Here is an 11,390-nt window from a genome sequence, read left to right as displayed (position 1 = left end):
AATGATTCATTTATTGATTTATGTGATGATTTTTGTGATAAATTTTGCTATAATTCTTATCAAAAATCATGTGATGAATCCTATGTTATATTATGCAGTGAATCATGTGTTAAATCATATGTAGATAATTCTAATAATGATTCATGTAGTGTCCCTTGTGACAATATTGCTATTGATGCATGCAATAATTCAAATGATGGATATTATGACAATGCTTGTAATGAAACATGTATGGAATCGTCTGTCGATTATTCCGTTTATAAAGTGTGGAATGATTCATATGATGTTTATTGTGATAAATTTTGGGTTGGATCACGTGTTAAATCATGTAATGAAAGCATGTCTTCATATGGAGATCTAGAAAAATCTTTAGTGAAAATGCATAAGCTTCTAGCTAGGATATCTGAGGAGAAATGTCATTGACAAATGAAAATGGAAGGATAGCTAAAGAATTAGAGGAATTAAAAGATTATCATGCTATTCTTGAAAAGAAGAACATCATGAAGATTTTGAAGATCACATGTTTAGATAGAAAAATGGATGAACATGGTGAAGATAATTTAAATAAACCTTTAGAAGTTAAAAGAAAGTATATTTCCAAAAGGGGTTCAGATGCATCTCCAAAATTCCATACCTATGCCACATTAAGTAAGAAGAAACGAAATAAGCATACTTTCCCACGAATATACACAACTTAGAGGTGTTCGAGATTGAGACAAGAAAATGACTTGGGTAATCAAGAAAGGTTCAAATTGGAATCACATGACCATTTAATTCTTTCCTTTCTCTTAGGACTAGTTATAGGGTTGTGACAACTAATAGGCTTAGGATTAGTATATGCTTAGAATGTAAATCTTAGTATGTGTATCTCCTGCACTATTATTATACCAAGAATCCTACAATAAAGTTAAGTCAATATGATTCTCTAAGCAAGATATCCAATCTAATTAGCTAATGTTTTTATATCGTAATGATTGGGTGAAATGTTAAAACATTGAATAGCAGGAAAATCTAGATGTATTCAAGGTGAGGTCGATAGATTAACTATTAGACTATCAGGAACCTAATATCCTTGCAATGAGTAACAAAAATCATAACATTGAAAAATAAATCCACTTCCAAAAATGGATTAAAGCATTGATGTTCAACAAATGATTCTTATTGCTCAACCTATGCTTAAATATTAAAATCCTAAGTTAAGCAGATCATGTCCAATGCATAAGACTGAGCCTTTAGGAATAAATCATATATTAAAAATCATCTAATCCTAAACTCACTCTTGGAGCCTCAAAGGATTTAAATCAGTCATCATTCTAGTCACAATCACTAATAATCATAAATTCCATATCTATCAAGTGCTTATTAAAAGACATCCTGTTGTAATCAAATCTGGGGCATTCTCTAAGGGAATCAAATCATTTACCAAGAAATTTTTAATAAATATTCCCATTGTGCTTAAAATGTAAAAATCCCTAAGTTTGATATGTGATTAAGTAGTATCCTCCACAAGAAATCTTTACCATACCATGGTCATATCTGGTAAAGATTCATCCATTATAAGGAAGTACCCTTGCTTAAAATTGAAGACAAACTTATAAGGTACCGTCCAATAATTGGGTAATTAGAAATACCTAAAGAACAGTATTCAAGAATGAATTTTCTCCAAATTGCTCTTTGGCCTATGTAGTTGATTATATTCACTTCCACGAAAATATTTTGAATATTGACCACACACAATGAATGTTCTTTCGAACTTAATGATAATTGAACTGTTAAGAGTACTTGCAAAATATCACTTCACAAGATTTCAAATTTCGAGTCAAATCTATTAGAAGATTTTGAAAATGTCAAATGGCTAAGTTATATGCTATAGGATTCAATCTATATGATAATGTGAATGACTAGGAAACCTATGTGTTGAAATTCATAAGAAAAGAAGCAATTTAGGCTTGTGACCCTGAAATAAAATCATTTATGACTTTTTAGTCCTCTAAGATAAAGCAAGTAAAGTCAAGTATAAATCAATAAAATCATAGAACACTCAGCTAAACTGATGAAGAATGATTATAGGGAAAAGACATAAGATTATGATAAGTATACGCATTTCATTTCATCTACGCAAGTAATAAAATTCATAGGGGGGCATCTCGAAATGATTTCCTATCTCATTAGGCTTAGATGTGCAGTGAACTTTCTGTAGCATGCACTCAATTATGATGATTCTATTGAATATGCAAAATGAAAAATATATTACTTTACCGAAAATTGCTTGAGTTAACCGTATGTTCTTGTTTTGAAATGCATTGATAATTAGACTCTGTATGGTTAGTCTCTCTAGTTATAATTCTTTTCGGAATGTACATAAAGTAGATATCTATAGCACAATTTAGTTTGAAGATCCAAAAGGTGAGAGATATATACTAGAGTAAATCTTTGATGAGAACTAAAGTGGGAGAGATATTTTATTGCATAATCCACAATGTGTATGAGCTTAAATAAATAAAATAGGGGAGAGCTTTTCTGAGCTAAAATAAACATGGTTGCCAAGAATTATGTTAGAAAACATAATTCAGGGGGAGCAAATTCACTTAAGATGTAATCACTTGGTATCAAATCAATCAACTTTTAGTTTCACATTAATTCACACTTGGTATCAAATCAATTAACATTTGTTCTCATTTGATATAACATTAGTCCACATTTGATATCACATCAATCAATATTTGGTATCCTCACATAATCGTTGAAACTTATGCATTAGCAAGGGGTATGGTTGATGTAAAAAGGGGAGAAGTAAAGCCTGTTAAAAATATAATGGTCGAACAAGATTAAAACTTTAAGATTTCAAAGGGGAGAAGAACATAAACGTATGTCCATTCGTGTCTTACTATTATACATTTTTTTGTTGATGTCAAAGGGGGAGGAAAATTGGGAGCAAAAATAATAAAAACAAATCAAAAAATAAGAAGAATGAGGAAAAACCGTTATTGATGTTATGCAAAGGGCGAGATATACAAAGGGGGAGAAACTGTTGTTGATGTCATGGTTGAAACATCATGAGCATATTCATTATGAGCATGTTTCATATTTCATTTGGATTCAGGCTAAACACTTTGCATATGAACATGAGCATATTGTCATTCATTGAATATTTGATGCATTAATTGAGGGGGAGCCTTCTTAGGTGTAACCAATTATATATTTATTGCTCGTATAGTTGTCATCATAAAAAAGGAGGAGATTTTTGACTCTACGAGTCCAATTCGGTTTTGATAATGACAAATCACTTGGTATTTTATATGTACATTGAGTTTGTGAATAGGATCTATATTAAGCATACACAGAAGAATAACGAGTCATGAAAGTATTAAAGTAAAGCATACATATCTTAGCAAGATCCATGGAACTCAAAGAGTATGAGAATCAAGATGCAAGCGGCAAAGGTCAAGAACATCTTGGGAATGGGTACTAGACCTCATGTATTTACATTTTCGTATGATTTAATTTGAGGCTCAACATATACCTTAGAATGACTTTAGGATTCATGCATTTCATGAACATCATTAGGGGACATTCATGGACTTGGAAAATGTTTTTATAAAAAAGCTAAGAAAGAGAGCAAAGCAGATTTTTAAATTAGAAAAGAAAAATTCAAAAAATGGCACTTTAGTAGCCTAAACTCAACCTCAGTCACCTAAATAATTTCTTCATAAGCTTGAAGATTAAGTTCGGTAGCCTAAAAAATTAATGGGAAACACAAAAGGTTGGCCAAGGCACTTCGGTCGCCTAAACCTTGAACTTTAGGGGCCTGAACTCGCCACTTCAAGAGCTTGAACCTCTTTTTAGGCGCTTGTCCTGTATTCCAAGTTAATTTTTCAAAGCTTTAAGGGACTTCACCTGGTCTTCAACCTCAGTCACCTGAACTTGCGGGAAAACTTAAAAATCTGATTTTTATTAAAAGGACTCGCGAGACATTTCTTTGATCCAACGATTGAGATCAATTCTAAGGGTAAGACACTATATATACTGAATATCTCAACCCTAGCATGTAATCCGAGAGAAGCTAAGACAAAAGAGAAGAGAAGAGAACTTTGTTTGAAAGAGAATCAAAAAATCTGAGCATAAAGCTATACAATTGCATGCACTCCAACCTATATTCATCTTCCTTGGGCAAATCAACCCAAAAAAGCAAAAGGGATCTCACTTATACATCTTCATTTCATCTTGGTATTGAGGTTTGGTGATTCGAGTTATTATTTTCAAGACCTTCTCATTTCATCACTTGTTATTGAGTATCATTAGAGAGATTGATCTTGAGTGTGTATATAAATATAAATATTTTTTTTAACAAGATCATTACTTGAGAAAGGGTTTAGCTATTGGTTGAATAGTGTTTGATTCAAGAGTATATCTATTTTTCAAAGACCTTATCAATCCAAATCTATTGTTGAAATAAGCCGAGTGATTGATAGTGAGTATATTTTCACATAGATTATTTGGATAATCTCACTACTTGATTAAGGTTTTGTCATTGATTGAATAGTTTGATTCGAGAGTGTATTCAGTTAAAGGATTCATATTTTAGATATATTAAAACACTTGAATATATATCATTGGTATTCATAAATATTTATTTTATTGAGGGATATTTTGTTTGGAAAACCTTATACTCGATATTTTGATCTTTGAATTACATATCATATATATATTTGCATATTACAAAGATCAAGTTGTGATTAAATATTTGAAAGAAAGCTTTTTGATTTTGATTAATATAATATTCAAGATAAAGCTTTTAATAAGTTCACATTAGATATATTTGTGCATCTTTACAAAGTGAACTAGAACCCTAATATACTCCCAAGCATTTCAAATATATCTTTACTTTGGAGTTTTTGATAAAAAGGGTTTTGTGTTTTGAAGCATATCATACATAAACAATTGCATTATTTCATACATTCTGAGCTTCAATTTTAATCATATGTTAATGTATTAGGAATTTGAATTGTACTCACTAGCTTTTGTTGAAAGCAATTTTGAGTAATTTACAGATTCATTGTATTCACAGTTCGGTTTGTGAACCGGGTGTGAGGAGGAAGCTGTACCTCTTGTAAGCAGCGAATTAGGAGGAAGATGTAGCTCTTGTAAGTAGCGGAGTAGGAGGGAGTTGTACCTCTTGTAAGTAACGAATTTTAAGGGAAGCTTCGTCCCAATTTAAGGAGCAGAGATTTTAGTGAAATCATTGAGTGGATTGCTCAAGGAGAGGATGTAGGCCGAGTTGGCTAAACCTCGTAAAAATTGCATTTTTCCTCTCTCTTACCTTAACTCTTTACTTTCCACAATACATTATATTATTTGCATTGCATATGGATGTTGAATTACTTTATGCACAATTAATTGGGTAAAAGGAACTCAATTATAAAATAAATTTAATTCAATTATAAATCCCAACAAATGATTTGTTTATAATACAAATAGGGATTAAGTGGTAAATAGGTTCAAAGAATTTTTTAAAATACCCAATTCAACCCCCCCCTATTGGGATTACACCTTAATCAACAAGGGACTTCTTTATTATCTACATTTTTTGTGGGAATAAACTCACATTATGTGACTAATTTACATACCTTATTATCCATGGTCCATGGTCCATAAGAGGATCCTCATTCGTTGTTTCAAAAGGTGTAGTTAACACCACAAAAAATGGTAGGTCTCGATGAAAATTGGCCTTCACCAAAAGAGGATACTCCTAACTGTGCCATAGGGATCTTTATGTAGCTACTTATTAGGATGTACTACAACCTATGCTCTGATAACAATTGAAATTAGGATGTATTCCCAAGAGGGTGGTGAAATGGGTTATTTAAAATTTATTTGTAAAATTCCTATTTACTTTAACCCTTTACCAATTTCACAAACAATATTCCTATGCCGTGACTGTACTATATCAATCGGGAGTCCTAAATTTGAATATAAAGATTAATAAAAAATATAAATTTACAATATGAATTCAAGAATTAATAAATTTAGTTCGGAAATTATTCAGATTATGATTTTCAACTGGAATCAACGAGAATTGCAAAAATGATTTCAATATTGAAAGTTGGTTAATCTCAGCAAATATACTTCAATGATATAATTAAATACCAACCCTTTAACTTCAGCTGATTTAATCAAAGACTTGAAAACTTTTGCTATTTTGATTATTTAATCCAACATACAATCAAAGAATTATAAGAGTTATTGTTTGAATAAAAAAATTTAATTTCTAATCATTAAAAAAAAATTCAGTATTCTGCAATATCAATGTTCAGCATGTTCTCAAATATTTAACATGATTCAAAAATCAGCAAGTGTTAATATTCAACAAATTCTTTATGAAAATAAATTCATGCACGTAGTTGATATCTTGCATAAATTTTAAAGAGTAGGGAAGAAGAAGCTGAACAACTTATTTTTTACAAGGTTCAGTTGCAGCCTATGTCCTTGCCTCAAGCAACATGCTGTGAGGATTTCCTTTCCAACTTTGTTACCATGTGAAGTAAAACCTCTCTTCATTCGCCTCTCTAACAAGAACAATCCTCTCACTAGGCAAAGATTCACAAAACTCGAATCGTCAAAACAATACAGCCAAAGCAAAAATGCTTGTACAAGAGAAAGCTCCTCAAATGACTAGAATTGTACATGTTTGAATAAAAAATACATCAAATAAAACAATATGAAAGATAAAGCTCGAAAGTATATCAACAAAAATCTGATTTATAGAGTGTGAATTTCGAAAGATCAAATCAGAATTTCGTGAGTATTCAGTAATAATACGGAAGCCTCTTCATAAAAGTATAACTAAAGAGTTTTGAAAGAATAATGTGCATGTCGTTCTTTCTACTTTCCCTTATGTGCAAGAATATGATGTTTAAATAGTGCACTAGGGTTTCAAAAATTTTCCCAAAAATTTTCTCTCAATTTGAAAACCAATCATGCAAGTTTTGGAAACAAGATGAGTGCTATTATATGTTTAAACATATGCATCAGTCAACTGGACTCGAAGGGTCAGTTGCCTGTGCTTTTTTCAAAATAGCACATTCTGAAAGACAAAATGGGGTATGTCGACTAGTTGTGGTAAATCAATCACCTATGCCTGTTCTGTTTGCTTATTATCAAAGTCAGTAGCACCTCAGTCACCTGATGAAATATCATCAGTCACCTCTCCTTTCAACAACTATTGTTTTTCAATGTTTTTAATTTCAAAATGAAATTCATAACTTGTAAAACTTAATTTGGACATAAAGAAAATATTTTCCATGTGTAAAATAGGTCTCTAAGTCCATGATATATCCTAGGAGCTTTAATCTTTCCATATTGAAATTTGAAGTACTTACATGAGACCTTCAAATGATATTCTAAGTTCCTAAGTCTTCATGTTGTGAAGCTTCCAATATTCTTTTAAGCTTATGCACTATTTCAATGAACTCCATGTCCCACATGACTTGATTGTTCTATATCCTTCATGATTCATGACTTTAAGTGTACATATCATTTAAGCTCTTCAAGTACGCTCACTTGATTTCACAAAAACACTTAAGTCTTGAAACTCAAACTTAAATTGTCATGTTAAGTAACCTTGATTTGTTATCATCAAAACGAGATTAAGCCTTCTTAGGCCAACACGTAGGATTGACCTACCTTCTATTTTTCGGTGCTGGTATCTTTGGAGGCACTATTGGATATTCCTGCACCGAATGAGCTGCTTGATCCCTCAATATTTTGAATTACAGTTTTCCTTATATTGTATTTTGCATCTATATCCCTATATATATCCCTTGTATTCTATTTGAATCTGTACCCCCTGTATGTATCTTTTGTATTTTATTTGAATCTGTACCCCCTGTATCCCTTGCTGATGTAATAAAATTTTTAATTTTTTTTTCTATTAATGGCCTTGTGGGACCCACGGTTATAAAAAAGAAAGGGGTAATTTTAATTTGAGGAAATCAGAATGACTTGAAAAAACACTTAATAGAACATGGCTCAACTAAAAAGAAACATAATTTTAAACAGGAATTAACAAAAAGGGCCCAATTTCAAATAATTGGGACTCAATAAAAATGACAATGACTTGGTAACAAAAGGACCCTAATTAAAAAGGTCTTCAAAATACTAAGGACTTAGTTTTAAAATAATTAGGACTAAAGAGGGACTTGCTTTCAAGCACACGAGGACTCAATGACAGGGAATCAATAATATGGACTTAATTTTTAAAATAAGGGTTTAAAAAAAGACTCAATATCAAGGACTCAATAATAGGGACTCAATTTTAAAGTAAGGGACTCAATTACACAGAAGGACTGAATAAGATATTTCATAAAGGGAATTCGAATTTTTGGAATAAAAATTAGACCCCTCCTTATGCAAATCATCATGTTGTTACGAAGGGTCTCCATACTAAAAGGAAAAGGAGAGATTCGGTTAAAATTGGGGTGTTTACATACTGCATCCATTATTAATCAATCAAAATAATGTTTAAATCAATATTGAAATCCTTTCCATTATAACCAAGACCTGCCATTTCTAGGGAGTTTCTTTGAATTCCAAGGTGTTTTTTTCAAAATATGTTTCTCATTCTATAAATTTATAGATAATCTTAGATTTATGTTTTAAATCTCTTTCTAACTCTTCAATTTTCAAATCCTTGTCTCTTTTGAAGGATGCATGAGATTAATTTCGACTTTCTACTTAGTTTGAAAGTTCCTTTAATTTTAACTTCAAAATAGAATTTTTCTTATTCATTTTCTCAAGCATTTTAAGTGTATACAAATATTCCTATTGCTATTCATCATAAGAGAGCGTGCCATTTTCATTTTCTAAATCACTGGAATAATAAGATCAAGCAGAACAAAAAGATTGTACCTCGTACTCTTCATGAGCCATCAGACACAGATTTGCAATTTCATCATCATTGGATTCAGATTCTGAAGTATTGGTACTGTGAGTATCCCAACTGACTTTTAGTGCCTTCTTCGTTGTATTGGATTCTTTCTTCAGCTGGGGGCAGTCTGACTTGATATGCCCAACTTCTCTGCAGTTATAGCACATAGGAAGATCTTCCTTTTCCTTCTTTCTGCTTGTTTCTCCCTTTTCTATTTTTGAGCCCTTGAATTTTATGGTGTGTTTCTTGTTCTTTCTTATGAACATTCCAAATTTCTTAATGAGAAGAGCCATGTTATCACCTGATTCTGAATTACTTCCTTCACTGAAGCTGTTAGATGATGCCTTAAGTGCTGTAACTTTCCTTGCTTTATTTTACTCATTTTCCACTCATTTATCGCTAGCTCATAAGTGATGAGCGATTCGATAAGTTCATCAACTAACATATCCTTCATATTCTTTCCCTCAGCTATTGCAGTTGCCTTAGCTTCCCAAACCGGCCATAGTCCCCTAAGTATTTTATTGATCAACTCATAAGTAGGGTAAGCTTTACCAAGAGCATTTAAAGAATTTGTAACATGTGTGAATCTAGTGTATATGGATTGAATAGATTCATCAACAGTCATTTTAAATGCCTCATATTCACTTGTAAGCATGTCTATCCTACTATCTTTTACTTCCTTAATACCTTCATATGTAACTTATAATTTTTCCTAAATCTCTTTAGCAGCGTTACAGTTCATCGCCCTATTAAATTCATTTATATCTAGTGCACAGAATAGTAAATTCATTGCAGTAGCATTTATTTGCATATATTTCCAGTCTTCTTCAGTATACTCATCTTCAGTTTTGGGTACATTTATCTTATCAACTACTTTCATAGGGACATGGTTTCCTTTTGAAACTATTTTCCATACTTTCCAATCTACATTCAACAGATAAATACTCATCCTTCATTTCCAGTAGGTGTAATTTACACCGCAAAAATTGGTAGTCTAGTGGACGAGTGTCCCTCATCGAATGGGGTTACACTGATGTGTGCCATGTGATCTTTTTACAACAATAATGGTGAAGTCTAAGTAAGCCCTCTTCGATACCAAAGTGAATTACGATGTTATCTCAAGAAGAGGGTGAATTGGGTATTTTAAAAACTAGATCCTTTAGGTTCTAATTATGTAAATGATAATTTCAAAATTGCAAGCTGCCTATTACTATTTCAATCAATTTTATTAATCAACCCAATGCGTAGTTTTAAGTTTCTTTATCAAGCATACAATGTTACCCAATTATTCAAACATACACCAATTGATCAACACATACACAATATGATTATGTGGTATTTAAATAGAGATAAGGGTAGAAGAGATGCAAACTCTATTTTACGAGGTTCAGCCTACCCCAGCCTATGTCCTCGCCTTGAGTAACCCACTCAAGGATTCCATTAAATAATCTGCTCCTTTAACTGGGATGAAACTTCCTTTACAATATGCTACTTACAAGAGGTACAACTTCCTCCTACTCCGCTGCTTACAATAGACACAACTTCCTCCTCACTAGGTTCATAACTCGAACCATGATTACAATATAGAATAAGAATTCTGCACAAACTCAATATTGTTTCTCCACAAGCTAGTGAGTACAAAAGAAATCCTAACATATTATCATATGATAAATACTTGAAGCTCAGTATGCATGTAAAAATATGACTTTTATAAGTCGAATGATATGCTTCACAAATCTACCTTTCAAGCAATATCTCTCAAAATTTAGTTTTTTTTATAAATAAATACTCTGGAAATCTTGGAATTTGATTTTGAATCACTATATGTAAGAATACCAAATAAGATCCTTATAAAAATAGACTTGAATATTATGTAGATATAAGTTCTTGCTATCAAATAACTAGTGTTTTCTAACAAAATCCCATCTTTTGGAGGTCATATTAGACGTCCCTAAGTCACACCCAGTATACCTATTAATTTTGTACATTTATTCACTTATTGGTTCGTTTATTTTAAAATGAGTAAGTTAAAAGATTATTAAATTCAATTTGGGGATAATTCTTAATTAATTAGGTACCGTTCATAGAACAAGTGTGTAGGTGCGATACCTTCCCCTCACATAACCAAACTCCCAATCCTAATTCTAGTATATGCAGACCAAGACTATTTATTGAGTAGTAATTACGTGTTCTAACCGCATAACAGAAAATAGGTTAGTGGCGACTCCAAATCAAAATTTTTTGAAAAAATCTCACATTTTATTCCCTCACCTCTCACGCTTCACTCCCAAGACATCGCGATAGTTTGGAAATTCCAATGGGGACATTAGAGAGTCGAGCCATTAATTAGTTAAGACTTATCCCAAATGTGAATTTAATAAGTCTTTTAATTACTCCGTCTTATTTTGTAAATTTTATTTATATAATTGTGAATATTTGATTGTATATGTTTGAATATATAATT

Source organism: Malania oleifera, chromosome 4 (genome assembly GCF_029873635.1).
Source record: "Malania oleifera isolate guangnan ecotype guangnan chromosome 4, ASM2987363v1, whole genome shotgun sequence".
Taxonomy (NCBI): Eukaryota; Viridiplantae; Streptophyta; class Magnoliopsida; order Santalales; family Ximeniaceae; genus Malania; species Malania oleifera.
The sequence above is the reverse complement of the archived record's forward strand: the minus strand, read 5'-3'. Positions refer to the sequence as shown.